General features: G+C 44.5%; 1 protein-coding gene across 1 annotated transcript in view; it reads left to right on the top strand.

Moving 5' to 3' along the window:
- Positions 1-18431, top strand: part of DPH3 (diphthamide biosynthesis 3) — a 153362-nt gene that overhangs the window by 67743 nt on the left and 67188 nt on the right. The gene's annotated exons all lie outside the window — the stretch shown is intronic.

Below are 18431 nucleotides of genomic sequence, written 5' to 3'. Positions count from 1 at the left end.
CCCTCCCTCCCTCCCTCCCTCTCTCTCTCTCTCTCAACGGATTCTTTTCCTTCCAGAAGCTACAGACCAGATTTTCCCTTGCCACTCTTGCCCACACTTTCCTCCTCTCCCCTTCTCCTTATAGAGCATCTGACAGCACCCCCAGGAAATTGGGGGGGCAGAGCATCTAAACTGTATGCTTAGGACTTCAGACTTCCCCACGGTGTGTTTATTGGGGTCCACCATGCCCCACTAGGTCCCCTGCAATCCCTCCAAAAATGAAGGAAGCACTGCTTGAAAGAATTCCTTTCCTCCATGCCTTTGATTGTATATGCCAGTCATTTCTGGCTACTGCCAGCTCCCCCTCCCCCTGCAACCCTGCTTTGTAATGAAGAAAAACAATCAAGCAAAAAGGATGAATCTGGGGTCTGTGGAGACCCCACATTTCTGTCAAAAAAAGACTTGTGTTCCGGAGTCATTTTAAGGTCGTTGTTGCTTTCCAGTTACCCAGAGTTTGGCTTCCTTCTCATTTACACTATTGAGATCATTGTGTCTGTTGTTCTGGCAGGTCTACTTCTCTCCCTCTGCATCAGTTCATACAATTCCTCCCATGTTTCTCTGAACGTGTCTTATTTGTCGACTCCTCTTGCTCCATAATAGCCCACTACCTACATATGTCACAGTTTCTTTAGGCATCTCCCAATGGATGGGCACATGCTTTTGTTCCAACACTCAGTGCTTTAAGATATGCAAAATGACAGATTTTTTCATTAATCCTCACACCAGTCCCATGAGGGACCTGTGATTATCCCTGCTGGTCAGGGTATGCCACTGAGGCTGAGAGGGTAAAGCGACTTGCCTGTATTTACACTGCTAGTAAATATTGGGGGTTGGATTTGAATCCTGGTCTTCCTGGGGGTTATAGAAAACAAATTTAAAACTATAAAATCACTGAATTTCAGAAAGGACTTGGAAAGGACTTCAGAGGCCATCTGGATCTGTATCTCCCCCCCCCCCCCATGGCCCCAACAAAGGGTCATACAGCACTGGATTGAATACTCCCAGTGAGGGGAAAGGTGACAACTCATTCCACTTTTGGAAAGTTCTCTTGAGTTAGCAACTTCTTCCTTTCTTCAAGCTAAAATCTAGCTCTCAGAGACTTCCCTAACACCCTGCTGCTGATTCTGTCCTCTGGCGCCAAGCAGAGCAAGCTCCATCCTTCTTTCACAGGGCAGCCTTTTAAATATTTGAAGAAAGCTATTACAGCCCTTCTAAGTCTTTTCTTGTTTAGGCTAAATAGCCAGTCAACCACCTGATCCTAGGGCATGAAGTTGGTGAAGCACATATGTATGACATTAGATAGAGGGAGAAAGGCCACCCCATCGTGGGAGCTCGACAATGATAATAACTCACATCTAGAACACTTTTCTCATAGTAATCCTACATGGGAGGGAGTGAAGGACATGAGGTCCTTCCTAATCTCCTCTTTCCCTCTAACTTTAAAAAATTAACTTATGTATGTGTGTGTAGAGAGATATCTATGAGTAGAAGTTATACATGAATATAGATATAGACATATCTGCATAGAACTAGCTTCTGCTTCCATACTTGTGTTTATAGTATATTCCTCCCCCTCCTTGCAATAAAATGCAATCTCCCTGAGGTCAGGGTTTATTTAGTTATCTTTGTGTTCTTGGTGCCTAGTGGAATGCATGTGTTGTCGTTCATCCTTCCTTTTTGAAGAGGGCCAACGCCATCGTAATGAGTGAAATCTTGACTTGTGTGTGAAGTGGATTTTAGTAAGGCAGAGTGACCCCCCAAAGTGTCAGCCTCAATCTCTCTTCCAGAGTCATCAAAGTCCAATGACAAGACAAAAATAGGGTGACCAGTGATGGCATGGGGTGCAGTAGATGACCTTGGCAGCATCTTCCATGTCTGATTAAACTCTAGAGGCTCTACGATGCTTGCTTCTACCACCTTCATGGCTGTTGGAACAAACTGTTGTCATCTGCCATTCTTCCAGAAGAAGCTTTCACAAGCTTGGAGCAGATCTCTCCCTTGGTCACCAAGATTTTTAAAGCCTACTCTCAATCCTGTGTAGCCCATCTGCTGAGGTGGTTTTACCATGGTGTAGTCATTGCACAACTTTTTGGAGCCATGGATGAGAGTTGGGTGGCAAGTAGACACCAAATGTGGCTGAGCAAATCTAAATGCACATAGTGGGAAAGTGCATCCTATTTTGCAAATGAGGAAATGGAACCTGGGGAAAGGTTAGTGACTAACCTAAGATCACATCATGCTGGAACAAAGTTCTGGCTCCAAGGTCAGTGCTTCTTCCCCTATGCCACTATCTCATAGGACTTGAGCTTATTTTTATTTTTCACATATAATTATTCAACATTATACTACAATGAAAAATGGAAGAGAGCTATGGAAAGTGAGGAATGCTGGAGGGGATGTGGTAAAGTGGGGACATTGATTCATTGCTGGTGGAGTTGTGAATTGATCCAACCATTCTGGAGGGCAATTTGGAACTATGCCCAAAGGGCGCTAAAAGACTGTCTTCCCTTTGATCCAGCCATAGCACTGCTGGGTTTGTACCCCAAAGAGATAATAAGGAAAAAGACTTGTACAAGAATATTCATAGAAGCACTCTTTGTGGTGGCCAAAAATTGGAAAATGAGGGGATGCCCTTTAATTGGGGAATGGCTGAACAAATTGTGGTATATGTTGGTGATGGAATACTATTGTGCTAAAAGGAATAATAAAGTGGAGGAATTCCATGGAGACTGGAACAACCTCCAGGAAGTGATGCAGAGCGAAAGGAGCAGAGCCAGGAAAACATTGTACACAGAGACTGATACACTGTGGTACAATCAAATGTAATGGACTTCTCCATTAGTGTCAATGCAATATCCCTTAACAATCTGCAGGGATCTAGGAGAAAAAACACTATCCATAAGGAGAGGACAAACTGGGAGTAAAAACACTGAGGAAAGGCAACTGCTTGACAACAGGGGCTGAGGGGATATGATTGGGGATGTAGACTCTAAATGAACATCCTAGTGCAAATACCAACAACATGGAAATGGGTTCAGATCAAGGACACATGTGATACCCAGTGGAATCCTGTGTTGGATATGGGAGGGGTAGTGGTGGGAGGAAGAAAATGATTTTTGTATCCAATGAATAATGTTTGAAAGTAAAAAAAAAAAGAAAGAGAAAAATGGAAGAGATTTCTCATTGTCCAAAATGGAGCATGAATGCCATGAGTTTTGTTGATGGTAGATATGCATAAGAAAGCCAAGAATCTGGACCATGTGGATGGAGAATCATGACTTTGACCTTCTTAGCTTCCTTTTTGTTCTGGCTTCAAATTCAAATTTCATTTGAATTGGAGAAGATGTAGGGAATATCTAACCCCAAGTGAAATTATTGTCTAGAACAGAGGGCTGTGATCTCCACCCAGTTATAAAAATTGACAAGAAAAGATTTACTCTTAGCTTAGGGACACTCTGTCTGGTCTTTGTTAGCTAGGTGTAAAGGCTATGGTCAAAGAGTTGTCAGACTGCCCTCATCCAGAAGCTCTAGCCACTCTATCTAGTATTCTAGAATGGAGAGATGGACAGTCAGTAGTTCAGAAGAGATGAATCCCATAAACTGGTGGCAGGGGGCAGAGTCCAGTAGAGATTACCACAGTCAGCAACAACCATAAGACTATGGAAGACCAGAGAAGGGATGCTTGATTGAGGCTGCCTCCATGGCTGTCACCAAGAGTCACCAGGGGATGAGTGAAGAAATGTATTCAGTGGAGATGCTCCACTGAGAGGGGAGGTAGGGGTAGGTTGAATAAAGGCAAGATGATGATAAGACCATTAGGTGTCAGTGGTCCTACAGCATCAGAAGCATGGTTTTACCTTCCACATAGATGCCCTGGTTTTACCTGCTCCCTATATGCAGGAATATATTGACTCTTGATAGACAATTGTTAAATTTTCCATTTCTGAGCATTTGTAACCCAGAGATCAGGCTCGATAAGGATCAGTGCCAATGTACTGAGCCCCAAGCAGACCATAGATAATGAAGGACTTTGTTAATCTGGAGAAGATCCCCAGGAAGCTAACGAAGCAGGATGGCGAAGGACCTTGGCCCCTGTTGATCACTTGAATGACCTAGGAGTAGAGAAGAAAAGATTCAGTGGGGATACCATGGCTGACTTCAAATATTCGAAAGGCCATTATGTGAAAACCTGATATTAGATTTATTTTGTTTGAACCCAGAGGGAGGAACTAAGAGTAATGGATTGCATAGTATAGCAGAAGAAGCTCCAGGACCTCAGTTGTATATTACTTGTGTGGCCTTCAACATTTAAGTTTTCTTAATATCAGTTCCTTCGTTTGTATAATAGGGGGATTATACTAAATAGTCTCAAAAGTTCCTTCTTGCTCTAAATCTCCAATCCTCTAAGTTTCAACGAGGCACACTTAGGCTGGAAGTAGAGTAGAAATTCTGAACAGTTATCCAAAAGTGGAATGGAGATCTCTCAGGAGAGGGTGGGCTCCCCGTCATGGGAGGTCTTCAAGCCCAGGTTCCATGGACATTTGTTAGGTGGATTGTAGTGGGATTCCACTTTGGGTATGGAGCCAACTTAGACGGCCAACACTGAGATTCTTTGATTTCGTGTTTTCCAAGGCTGATTTGGTTCCAGACAAAACCCTTGATTTCAGTTCAAGATCAACCAGGCTAATGTTTCCTTAAGGAGTCCAGCCCAGGCCTGAAAGTTTCCCAGTCCTAAAAGCCTCAAGGACTCTGAACCAGGGCAGGCAGCAAGCATTTGTCAAGCCTTTACATGGTGCCAAGTACCATTTCCAGAGCACATCGGGAGTGGGTTTGGGCTTTTGCTCAGCATGCCCAGAAATGGAGGTCCAGTTTGGTTTGGGACATTAAAGAATTCCTCCAGAGCTCCTGGAGCCTACCCATTGGAGTTTTTCCATATTTGAAATCCCTTTGGGATTTTCTAGTCTACAGATAATTGAGATCCAGAATCAACCTTGGCTTCTCTAGCTAACCTGGGAAGACTCCCCTTTCACCGGGGAGGAGGCTGACACTCAGACAATAACTTATTCATGAAGGATGAAGCTGGGATTCGAACCCTGGTTTTCTGCCTCCCCAGGCAGAGCTCTTTTCATTGAGACAACCTTGGCTGCTACAAGGATGGCCTCGGAACCTCCTTCTGAAACTACTGGCTCTCGGCAATCAACAGTTCCGTTATGGTGTGAAACCAGCCAAGTCGAGGTAAGTCAGAAACATTCCATCTTTTACTTCTAAAGCCCTGAGTTTATGCTGGAAAAATAGCCACAGGCAGGCCTCCTTCTCGAAGTCTGCAGAGATGAAGGGCTGGAAAGCTTAGCCTGTGGGGCCGCTGGGGGATGGAGTGCTGAGTTTCCACTGCCTCTTCCCTTAGCTAACCTTCACAGGCCATTGCCCTCTTGGCGCTGGGAAACCACTCTATTGGGCAAACAACTCTTTGGGTTTTTTGTTTGCACAGAAAAGAGTCGAGTGTTTTCAGTTCTGCCCTTAAAGCAGCACAAACTGCCCTGGAACACAAAGGAGGCCACTGGGCCCTTATTGAAGCCGCAGAAGAGGTCCTCCAGCTACTACGAGACAAATGGAGAGGGCTGGCCCGGCTATTCGAAGAGGACTGTGGGCATGCAGAGCTGGGGCTGGCTCCACTGTGACAGATCCCAGACTCCTCAGAAGGCTGGGCAACGGGAGAAGAGCATCTAATCTTTTTTCCTCCTAAGGTAATAAGGTGGTTCAAAGAATATGTGAGTTCAAATACTGTCTCAGACACTGAGTTGGGTGACCCTGAACAATTTTCCTCTTAGCCTCAGTTTCTTTATCTGTAAAGTGGGCGTAACAATAGTATTTGCATCACAGGATTGTTGTGAGAATCAAATGCATTTTGCAAGCCTTGGCTGCTATCATTTTTGTATTTATTTTTACTTGTATTCTTTTTTTCTGAGCTGAGTTGTTATTAGTTGCTCTCATTTCCCACTTGGTTTTCCTTTCCTTTCCTTTCCTTTCCTTTCCTTTCCTTTCCTTTCCTTTCCTTTCCTTTCCTTTCCTTTCCTTTCCTTTCCTTTCCTTTCCTTTCCTTTCCTTTCCTTTCCTTTCCTTTCCTTTCCTTTCCTTTCCTTTCCTTTCCTTTCCTTTCCTTTCCTTTCCTTTCCTTTCCTTTCCTTTCCTTTCCTTTCCTTTCCTTTCCTTTCCTTTCCTTCCCTTTCCTTTCCTTCCCTTTCCTTTCCTTCCCTTTCCTTTCCTTCCCTTTCCTTTCCTTTCCTTTCCTGCCCTTCCCTTCCCTTCCCTTCCCTTCCCTTCCCTTCCCTTCCCTTCCCTTCCCTTCCCTTCCCTTCCCTTCCCTTCCCTTCCCTTTCCTTCCCTTCCCTTTCCTTCCCTTCCCTTCCCTTCCTTCCCTTCCCTTCCCTTCCCTTCCCTTCCCTTCCCTTCCCTTCCTTCCCTTCCCTTCCCTTCCCTTCCCTTCCCTTCCCTTCCCTTCCCTTCCCTTCCCTTCCCTTCCCTTCCCTTCCCTTCCCTTCCCTTCCCTTCCCTTCCCTTCCCTTCCCTTCCCTTCCTTTCCTTTCCCTTCCTTTGCTTTGCTTTTTGCTTTGCTTTGCTTTGCTTTACTTTGCTTTGCTTTTCAACTGTTGCCTTCCATCTTAAAATCAACATTGTGTATTGGTTTCAAGGCAGAAGAGTGGTAAGGACTAGGCAATGGGGATCAAGTGACTTGCCCAGGGTCACACAGCTAAGAAGTGTCTGAGATCAGATGTGAACCCAGGACCTCCTGCTTCTAGGCCTGGATACCCAGCTGCCCCTTCCACTTGGTTTTTCTGATATGCTTCCTTTGTAAGTCAGACCAAGGGGCCCATAGCAGTTTATGTCTTGATTCCCCTGAGGAAAGAGAGAATGATTTGGCCAATCAGTGCCTTTTTTTAGGCTCACTCCATTAAGTCTCATCAGGCAATTAAAAGACTTTTCTTCACCTTGTAGTAAGCCAACAGAAAAGAGTCAAGGAAGACTTGCACATGCCTCGAATGAGAGGTAGGGTGGCTCTGTTCTACATCATCTCATGCTTGAGAAGCAGTTTCCCCCTGGTTGGCACCAGGCAGACCCCCCTCTCCTCTCCTCCCCGGAATGTTCCCGGGACCAAGAGCTTGTTAGCCTTGCTTTGAGCCCAAATCTGCCCCCTTTCAGCTTTTCCCAAGTCCCATTCTGAGTCTAACCATAGGAAGTCTTTCCAGATAGTTGAGAATAATTATTATATCCTTGCCCTAAATCCTCTCTTCTCCAAACTGCCTCCCCCCATCTAAATCTTCCCCACTTCCCTTCACCAGCTCCCATGGCATGATCTTGAGGCTCTGCCCTTCAGGGTCACTATTTCTGGACACTCTCTCCCAAAGCCTCCCACTAATAAAGGGGGAGCATAATAGTTTAGAGTAGAGAGCACCCTGAAAAGTCCTGGTGCATCCTCTGAATCCTGGCTCCAGCAGGGCAAGCTTCATCGCCTCTCCCACTCCCCACAGGGTGCTAAATCTTAGGAAATGGTTGGTTTTCTAAGTAACCAGTTCCCCAATCTGCCAGTTTCTCGTGTACGAGGCATGCCCTGCCTGTTGTGACTTCAAAGGAGCCTTCTAGTAGTGTGTTAATAATGAATTAGAACAGAATTGATTCCAGCTCAGCTCCCTGCCAGCGATCAAAGCTCTGGATTTGGATCTGTTAGCAGTTGGCACAAGGCAGAGATAAAATGTTCATCTGGAGTCTTTGGAGTGAAAAGACAAGCCCCGCTGATTGTTAACTGGGGCTTCAGTCAGGCACATCCTCCCTGAGCGGGGCTGGACTCTATGGAAGCTGGCGTGCAAAGCCTCATAGCCATTTGGGAGGTACCCATTGGGGAAAGAAGTGGGATACTGCCCCAGGGCAAAGCCCAGGATGGGTATGTTGAGTGGGAGAAGGGAGAGTATCAGTGATGGATGAGAAAAAGTTTCTTTGGCAGACTTTGCATTGGAATTATGGAGGTCAAGTAGGAAATGAGAGAAAGGGAATTCCTCGTCCCTCACCCTTGTCTTCTACTGTTCCCAACTGCTTTCATCCCTAAGTAACCTCCTTGGTCTGATTTTCTTCCTCATACTCCAGGAGTCCTGAGTGTCACTGGTGGAAGAACAGTAGTAATAGTATCCAAAGATACTTTGGCTTTCCTACTTTGGATCTGTGTGACCTTGGGTAAATCATTGAGTGTGTCTTGACCTCAGTTTGCTCATCTGTAAAATGAGAGGGTTGGACTCCATGACTTTTAAGGGCCCCCCTACCTCTCAGTCCTTGATCTGATAATTCTATTATAACCTAAATGGTTTTACTTACTACCTACTCATGGTTTATAGCCCCAGGTAGGTCCTCATTGTGCTCAGCAATGATACAACCTTATTCCTCAAAGGGTCTGTCCAAGCCTTTTCTTCTCCCCCTTTCCCCCTGACCATGTCCCTAACCTATCCCCTCCCACAACAGCAGATAACCCTTTTTCTTACTTTACTGAGAACCTCATCCAAAGGGGATTTCTTGGCTCCCCAGCTTCAGTTCTTGAAACTTTCCAGCTCCATCACCTATTTATTTTTCCCTCCTGTCATTTGCCCACTCTGAGTTCTCATCGTACCATAAGAAAAGATTATTTTGAAGAATTCAAAGAAATGTGGGAAGACATATATGAACTGATGCAGAGCAAAGTGAGCAGAACCAGGAAAAGAATTTGCTTAATGATCAGATGAATACAAATGAATAAAACAGTCAAATGTTGAATGTTGTGGGATTATAATGACTGGTCTTGGCCACAGAGATGAAGAAATACATCTCCTTCTCTTCACTGGATAGGTGGTGGAATACGGGTACAGAATGTTGTCAAGATAATAAGCTCATGGATTTAGAAAACTGCCTTGGGGGGCCATTTATCCTTCATTTAAAAAAAGGAGTAATTGGAAGCACAGAGAGGTTAAATGGCATTGATAGCAGGCATCAAAAGTGGGATCTGAGACTGATACATGGGGGGTACAATCAAATGTAATGGACTTCTCCATTAGTGGCAATGCAGTGATCCTGAACAACTCGGAGGGATCAATGAGAAAGATGCTATCCACATTCAGAGGAAAAACTGGGAGCAGAAACACAGAAGAAAAACAACTGCTTGAATACATGGGTCAAGGGGATATGATTGGGGATATAGACACTAAAGGAACATCCTAATGCAAACATCAACAACATGGAAATGGGTTCTGATCAAGGACACATGTAAAACTGATTGGAATTGTGCGTTGGCTATGGGAAGGGTTGGGGGAGGGAGGGAAGGAAAAATATGATTCTTGTAACCAAGGAATAATGTTCTAAATTGACTAATTAAATAAAAATTTCAAAATAAAAAAAGTGGGATCTGAACCCAGTTCCTCTGACTCCAGAGCCAGGAATGTTTTGCTCAATTGTGGAGGGTTTTTGTTGTTGTTTTGTTGTTGAAGGAAGGACTGGAGTGGAGATTAGAGGATGGAGGGAGAGATGAGTATATCCAGAAATAGCATTGATGTAAAAACACAGGTCAGCAATAAAATTTAAGCAAAACAAAACAAAAAACATTTAGCCTGTTTGTGACTGCAGCTGAAAGACATGCCACATTCCTGGAGGAGTTTCTAAGTCTTTAGACTGCTTTCTAGGAGGTCCTTTGAGAAGGAAGAGAGGCAAAGCCACCATCTTCTTTAGCTAACCTCCCAAGAGGACCAGGTTTCCCCTAGACAGATGGGAAGGGAGGCAGGTTGCTTAGCAGACCTAATTTTTTCCAATCTCACTTTATTAACTAATAGCCCCATTCCTGGAACATTCTCCTTCCTCAGTTCTCCCTCTTAGGATCTCTAGGTCCCTTCAAAGTTCAGGTGCTGCCTCTTACATGAGACCTCTCTCTTTTTTTTAAACCCTTACCTTCTTCCTTAGAGTCAATACTGTGTATTGGCTCCAAGGCAGAAGAGTGGTAAGGGCTAGGCAATGGGGGTCAAGTGACTTGCCCAGGGTCACACAGCTGGGAAGTGGCTGAGGCCAGATTTGAACCTAGGACCTCCCATCTCTAGGCCTGGTTCTCAATCCACTGAGCTACCCAGCTGCCCCCTATGAGGCCTCTCTTGATTCCCTCCCCACCTATCCCTGCCCCCTTGTTAGTGCTATTTGTTCCCTGCTCACAAAGTTACTTTGGTAGCTAGATCTCATAGTGCTTGGACCAGGAGTCAGGAAGTTCTGCATTCAAATCTGTCTTTAGACACTGACTATCTGTGTGACTCTGGGCAAGTCATGTAATCTCTATCTGCCTTAGTTTTCTCAGCTGCAAAACAGAGGTAATACTAGCTATAAGCTTTGTAATAACTTCCTAGTCTGTGCCCTTGTGATATCCCCACTCTGACAAACCTTAGAATGTAACTCCTTGAGGACAGTAACTTATTCTTCCTTCCTTCCTTCCTTCCTTCCTTCCTTCCTTCCTTCCTTCCTTCCTTCCTTCCTTCCTTCCTTCCTTCCTTCCTTCCTTCCTTCCTTCCTTCCTTCCTTCCTTCCTTCCTTCCTTCCTTCCTTCCTTCCTTCCTTCCCTTCATCCTTCCCTCCATCCTTCCTTCCTTCTTTCTCCTAACACCTAGCACAGTGGCTGGAACATGGTAATAATTAATAACAATAAATAGCATTTATATAGTTCTTTAAGGTTTGCAAAACACTTTCCTTTTAGTCTCACTTGATCCTCACAACATCCCTGTGAGATTAGAGGCATTATTAACCATACCCCCTTTTACAGATCAGAGGCTAAAAGAGGCTATTACATATTCTTATTAAGTATCTGAGGCAGTATTTGAACTCAGCCCTTCCTGTCTCTAAGTCCAACCTTTTCTGCCTAGCTGCCAGTGTTCAGTCATTTCAGTTGTGTCCTACTCTTGGTGACCCCATTTGGGGGTTTCTTGGCAAAGATACTGGAATGACTTGCCATTTCCTTCTCTAGCTCTTTTTACAGGTGAGGAACTGAGGTAAACAGTGTTAAATGACTTGCCCAGGAGCACCCAGCTAGTGTCTGAGGTTGGATTTGAATTCATGAAGATGAATCTTCCTGATTCCAAGTCCAGTGCTCTAACCACTGTACAACCTCGCTGCCCTAGCTGCTAATAATAGGCACTTATTAAATACTTAAGTCATGTGACCCTGGACATCTTCTGTCCCCAATGTGGTCTTTGGTTTCCTTATCTGTTATAAAAAGGAGGTTAGATTAAATGGCCTGTAAGGTCCCTTTGAGCCCCAAAATGGTTGGTTCCATCTGCCATACTTTCTTGCTTTTCAACAATTGGGTGGCTTCTGTTGCTGTTGAAGCTGTGTTGGTAACTGTGAGTCCAGGAAAACTAGCCAGGATAAGGCAGTTCTGGACTGTGACCTCAGTGTTGACTATCACTTTGGAAATTCTCTGCCTTTCCTTCCCCAGATCTTGGGTCCAAGCCCTGGACTGCCTGGTAGATTTCTGAAATAAACACAGGCCAGTGGTTTACTACTGGCATACACAAACGATGGGTCACCACTGGAAAACTAGTGACTTCTGGGCAGCTCTCTGTGCCCAAGCTGTTCTCCTTATAGGCGCTGCTGGCAGAGGGAGAAGTACGAGGGGCGTAGAGAAGCCAGGAGAGCTTGCTTTTATAACAAGCAAAGAGGATTTGGATGAGGACGATGAAGAGTCCGGCATGGGGACTAGGTGTCCCAGCTAAAGTATTTGGAGACTGACCAAGAAATGTGCTTGCTTTGGCATGTCAGGTGTATGATTTGCTCCAGATGCCATCCGTGAGGGCCCTCCTCTTCCCACTTTTTCTCCTGCCCCTCCCCGAGCTTGGAACCATTTGTACCTGTGCCTGGCTGATGGAGGGATGTGGCTTACAGGAAATGTTGACTTGGGGCTGGGGATGAAGATGCCTTCTCTGGAGGTCAGGGAGCTGGGCTTCAATCCTGAGAGTCAGTCAGCTCCTCTTGGCACTCTGTTCCAATTTGGGAGGGTGGAACCGTCCCTGGAGAAAGCCTTTGAAAACTTTGCAATGTCTCCGGAAAACATGATTCAAGCCTAGTACGAGGCAACTTGTGGTTGGAGACAATTGTTGACAACCTGGAGATACGTCCATGGATGAGGAATGGAGATGATTTCCCAATCCTAGGCACAGGGGAGAGGGAGGCAGAGGAAGCAGAGCTGTTTCCTGAGGAGCTCAGAGCTGTTGTTTTGTAAAGCCCTCCCTTAGATGAGGCATTCAACGTATGGATAGAAGTACCGTCCCAGCAGCCCCAGCATCCCGCCATGTTTGGGAGAACAAAAAAGAAGGGTTCTCTGACATCATGGCATAGAATGATCAGTTATAGGAGCTAAGAATGTTTATTAATCAATAAGCATGCTTTCTTGAGTGGCCTCAGAAGAATTGAGTCCAATGCTTGGTGCCTGGTTCAAATTCTACCCCTGCTCCTCCCTATATATATGAAATGGGCAAGTCCACTTTACTGCTCAGGCTTCAGCTGCCTCATCTGTAAAGTAGAGGTTGCACTAGATTACTTCTGATATCCCTGTAAATTCAGATCTGAGATCCTAACTTACAAAGAGACTTTTTCCGCCATGTCCAATTGTAATTGGAATGATAGAATCATGGATGGAGAGCTGGAAAGGACCTCCAAAGCCATAAGATTGTGGATAGAAAAGGACCTTCAGGCCACTTTAGCCAAAATTCTGATTTTACAGATGAAGAAACTGAACCCCACAAAGGTTAACTGTCACCCACATAGGAAATGACAGCCAAGATTTGAACTTGGATCCTCTTACACCAAATCTAGCAACCTTTCCATTGAACCATGCTGTTTGGAAAATGAATTAGGGTTGATGCATGAAATAGTGAGTTCCCTGTCACTGAATGTGTTCAAGAAAATCCTTGGTGACAAGTTGTCAAAAGCCATAGAAGTCATTTGTCTATTGAGTTGGTCCAGGAAGACCTTCCAACTCTGAGAGTCTGAGAATTCTGTAGGTGTGCAATAAGGATGTGGAGGACAATAGGAAAGAGGGGAGGTCTTTTATACAGTTTCGCTCTAGGGGCTGGGACTTTCAACCTGACAGCAGTGCCCAAAAAGAAGGAGGAGGGGGAGGATGCTGGCCACTTGCTTCATACTTTCAAGCTCACGTTATGAAATTGTAATGGAAGATTCTGCCTGTCTAGCTAATTTGGGATCTCTAGCTAGAGTTGAAGAAGAAAAGTTGATCCAAGCCACGATATTCTAAGTTCCACCAATGGCCACTGCAAATATGTCACCCTTTAGATAAAGAAGTGGACCTGCTTGTTTTCTTTATTTGTCTAAGGAATTTATTCCTTGAGGCTTTGAACATCTGAGAAAATGAACTCAGAAGAGACCAAGGCTTTATCCAACTGACACAATCTCTGGCCCAGGTGCTTACAGATGACCAGTTCCACAGAGGATAAGCAGCCCTTGGCATGGGCATCTGGCCAACTGAAGCTCATTTAGGGGAAACAAAAAGGCAAAGCCAGGTTGGAGCACCTGGGAGTAAAATTATAAGCAAGCCCCCTCAACACGGAATATTTTAAATTATGCAACTTCCATTTATTTAGTGCTGTGATACCCAAAGAGAGAAGGAAAAAAAAAAACTGTCTTTGCCCTCCAGAAGTTTACATTCTAGTAGAGGAAGGAGGAATTATGACATTTTGGGGGGGGATAATTTTCTTGGATTCTAGATCTTAGTACAATGACTGGCACACAGTAGGCGCTTAATAAATACTCATTGCTTTGATTCATTTTCTTTTTCCTGGTATTCAGAACCTTTTGCCTAACCCTAGCCCATATCTCCTTCCCTGTCCTTTGAATGTGTGATGTTCTGGGAGTGACCCTGTTCCGTCTTCCCACCTCAGGTGTCCCCCAGTTGTTAGCAGCCCATAGCTCTAACCATTGAGCTCCCTAATCTGGTGGACCAACCTTTTAGAAGAGTCACTCTTTGGTCTTGACCATTTCCAGTTCCTCTGGTTTAGAAGTCTCAGTCTAAGCTACGGGGGAACTTGAGCATGGTGTAAGGAAGAGGGTTCTAGCTGGGGAGTCAGAGAACCTGGATTCAAATCTGTGGCCTTTGACAAGTTACAACCTCTCTGGGAATCAATTCCCTCACTTTAAAAGTTCAGGGTAAGGGCAGATGAGCTCAAAGGTTCCTCCCATCTTGGCATCTGTGATCTGATCTCTTAGCCAGTGGAATTTGCCTTTGTATCCTCAGTGCCTAGCACAGAATAAGCCCTGAAATGCTTGCTGAATGAATGAATAAATGAATGAATGAATAAATGAATGAATGAATGAATGAATGAATGGGAGTCACCATTCTTGGGTGAAATTGGAAGGAACATTTATAAACTACAACCCAGATAATTCAAACCATGTTGCAAACAAGAGGGGAAATGTGAGTTCTTGACTCAGAACACTGGTTTAACTATTGTTTTTGGTATAGGTTTGCATGTATTTGAGGGACCCCTCTCTATGTATGCAAAACAGGATAAAAATGAATTAATCGGGCAAATTGACTGCGATCGTAGTCCAACCCAATATGGAGTCACAAGCATATTACACAACTGAGTTCTGATCCTTTCAATTGATCTACTTATGCTTATTGGGTTTGTCTGCAGTCATATATATATATATATATATATATACATATATATATATATAAATACATGTGACTTCTCATCTTATAGTTGTTTTTCAGTCATGTCTGGCTCTTTGCGACCCCATTAGGGATTGTCTTGGCAAAGATACTAAGTGGTTTGCCATTTCCATATATATATGTGAGACTAGGAGACTTCTAATGGCCCTGCCACCTCTTTGATTCTGGGATTCCCTGGGTGTGCAATAAGGATGCTGAGGGGATGGGAGGGTGGGGCACTAGGCAGGCAGAAGGGTAAATCTATCTACAGATCCTCACATTTTCTGGGAGGGGGAATCATAGACTTGGAGCACAGCATCACGTCCAATCTTCTCGTTTTTGTTTACATTTAAAAATTCTCAACAAAGAGCAAATCAGAGGACTATTTCTAAATACAAAGCAGAACCATAAAAAGAGGATGGGTTGGGGGGCCCCATCTAGATAGAGCCAGGTCCTGATGAAGGGTGAGAGAGACAGAGACAGAGATTGAGAGAGGGGGAGGAAGAGGGAGAGACAGAGAGAAAGGGAAAAAGGAGGAGGGGGAAGAGACAGAAAGAGGGGGAGGGAGAGAAGAGACAGAGAGAGAGAGGTAGAGAGAGAGAGAGAGAGAGGGAAGGAGGGTGGGAGGGAGGGAGGGAGGAGATGGATAAAGAAGGAAATGGAAAAAGAAGGAGGGAGAGAGAGAAGAGAAAGATTGAGAGAGAGGGAGGAAGAGGGAGACAGAGAGAGAGACAGAGAGAGAAACAAAGAGAAAGAGAGAGAGAGAGAGAGAGAGAGAGAGAGAGAGAGAGAGAGAGAGAGAGAGAGAGAGAGAGAGAGAGAGAGAGAGAGGAGAGAGAGAGAGAGAGAGAGAGAGCGAAAGGGAAAAAAGAGGAGGGGAAAGAGACAGAGAGATGGAGAGAAGAGAGAGAAACAGAGAGAAAGAGAGAGAGAGAAAGGGAAAAAGGAGAAGGGGAAAGAGACAGAGAGAGGGAGAGAAGAGAGAGAGACATAGAAAAAGAGAGAGGGGGGAGGGGAGAGGGGGGGGAGAATGCTCTGTATGGCCTGGAATCTAGACCATATCCCTCACACTTTTCTCTCCAGTTTTGTGTATACACATCCTGTAGTACACATTCAGTTTTGTCTCTACTTATTTCACATGTGTGTGCCATCTCCCTGCCTCTCTTCCCCTCCCATTTTTGCTTTTGTATCCCAGTGACTGTCACTGTGCCTGGTGCCTAGTATAGGTTCATAAATGTTTGTTCTAGTTGAGCATGAAAGACAGTTCTGCAGCTGACAACTAACTTATTCTGAGTGTTTCTTCAGGTAATTTCTTACCCCCTGTGCCCTTCTAGGATGAAAAAGAGGGTCCTTAGAAGCTCTACTTTGGGGGCAGTAAGGGGACTCAGTGGATAAAGAATCAGGCCTGGAGATGGGGGTGGGGGAAGTCCATGAGTTTTAATGGGGCCTCAGACATTTCCTAGTTGTGTGACCCTGGGCAAGTCACTTAACCCCATTGCCTAGCTCTTACTACTCTTCTGCCTTGGACCTGGTACTTAGTACGAATTCTAAGATGGAAGGTAAGGGTTTAAAAAAAAAAAGGAAAGGAACTCTACTTTGGAGCTTGGCATGATTGGAGTTCATCTAGACTGCATACATTGGTGTGCCCTATTTTTCTCTTTGGTTCTAAATATATAAAATGTGATTTGTGGTGGTGGAGGTGTTCAGTCTTTTCAGTCGTGTCTGATTCTGCATGACCTCATTTGAGCTTTTCTTGGCAAAAATCCTGGAGTAGTTTGCCATGAAGGAAACTGAGACAGAGTTAAGTGACTTGCCCAGGGTCACATAGCTAGGAAGTGTCTGAGGCCAGATTTGAACTCAGGAAGATGAGTCTTCCTGATTTCACATCCAGTGCTCTACCCACTATGCAACCTTGCTGCCCCATTCATATAGTCACTTCAGCTCTGGGTATGGAGAAGATCAGAATGGATCTGGAGACAGAGAGCCTGGGTTGGAATACTAGCTCTGTTCTTCCTAACCTATATGACCTTAGGCAAGTCACTTGACTAATTTGGGACTCCATCTCTTCATCTGTCAAATGAGCAGGATTGGACTAGATGATCTCCAAGGTCCCTTCTAGCTCTGAATCTAAGATTCTGCACCCCTAAGTCTGGTGAACAGAGTGTATGATCCAATGGGCACTGCCATTTGGGGGAAAACATAAGGTGTAGATATAAAGAATGTGACTTCTTTCCTGTGCCTTCTACACTCATTCTGAGGCCATTCCCCACCCCACCCCAAAGTTCTGTTCTTAGAGCCATACTCACACCTCTGAAGTAAAAGAACAGACAGTCCCAGACTTAGGAGGGTCCACCCGCTGCCTTTGCCATGGGAGATGCCTTGAGACATTTCAGAGTGTTGAGAGAACTGATGGGGTAAGATGGAGAGAAACTATGAAAAGTGGCTTTAAAAAACTTAGGGGAGCTATTTCTAGAGGCAGCTTACCAGGCCAGTGTGTTCCTACCCTCAAACCATTTTTTCCCTAAGTGTCTAGACTTTTATAAACTTTCATTTTTTAAAATCCTGCCTAAAATTCTACCAATTAGAATTGCCTCTGGGAAATCTCAGAATACAGACCAACCAGAGCTCATGCTTAGGTCTCAACAGATGTGAGTAAAAGAGTTTCCCAGTTCCTGTGCAAGCATTCAAGGTGACAGTATATTTTGGGTTCATGATAGTCTTTATTTTACTCCCTGGAAAATGCAAAAAAAAAACACATTAAAGGACTCACAACAGTCCACAAACAATTGTTAACAATTGTCTTCCGTTTCTTCTAAGTCTCACACCTCTCATCAATTCCTCTGGCAGGCTAGACTTCCCTTGGGATTGTCCAAATAAATTATGATGATAGCAATAGTAAAAATTTGGTCTTTTCCCTTCTTTTTGCCACCTCTTCCCCCCTTCCCCCACTACATATGGCTTAGTTTCTTGCTATTCCAGATGGCCCAAGTGAGTGATTCTCTGCTCCTTAAGAGGCAGAGAGCATTCTAAAACTCTCTCTTTTCTGGACTTCAGAACTGTGCCTCTGCTTATATCGCATCCTGAATCTTTCCTAGGTCCCTGGGGCCACCTCAGCCTAGAACATAATCATCCATGTGGCCTTCTCAACCTAGAATATCCTTCTGTATGGGTACCCAACCCCTTCTCCCATTGATGAGTTCTTCCGTAGTTTCCATTTTATGAAGAGACCAAATGGGTTCTCTCTGGTTCTGCTCCTGGCTCTTAGATTTCAAGACCACACTGGGGCCCTTCATTTCCCACCCTACCCTCCTTTTTTAGCTCCCTTTTATGCCTTATCTTCCCCCAGTAGAATGTAAGTTCCTTGAAGGCAGGGACTATCTTTTCCTTTTGCTTTTATTTGTGCTTACAGTGCCTAGAACATAATAAGTGCTTAATAAATAAATGATGATGATGATGATGATGATGGTGATGATGGTGATGGTGATGGTGATGGTGATGATGATGATGATGATAATGATGATGGTGATGGTGATAGTGATGGTGATGGTGGTGATGGTGATGATGATGATGATGATAATGATGATGATGATGATGGTGATGGTGATAGTGATGGTGATGGTGGTGATGGTGATGATGATGATGATGATAATGATGATGATGATGATGGTGATAGTGATGGTGA

This window comes from Monodelphis domestica, chromosome 5 (genome assembly GCF_027887165.1).
Source record: "Monodelphis domestica isolate mMonDom1 chromosome 5, mMonDom1.pri, whole genome shotgun sequence".
Classification (NCBI taxonomy): domain Eukaryota; kingdom Metazoa; phylum Chordata; class Mammalia; order Didelphimorphia; family Didelphidae; genus Monodelphis; species Monodelphis domestica.
This window is presented reverse-complemented; position numbering and strand designations above follow the sequence as displayed.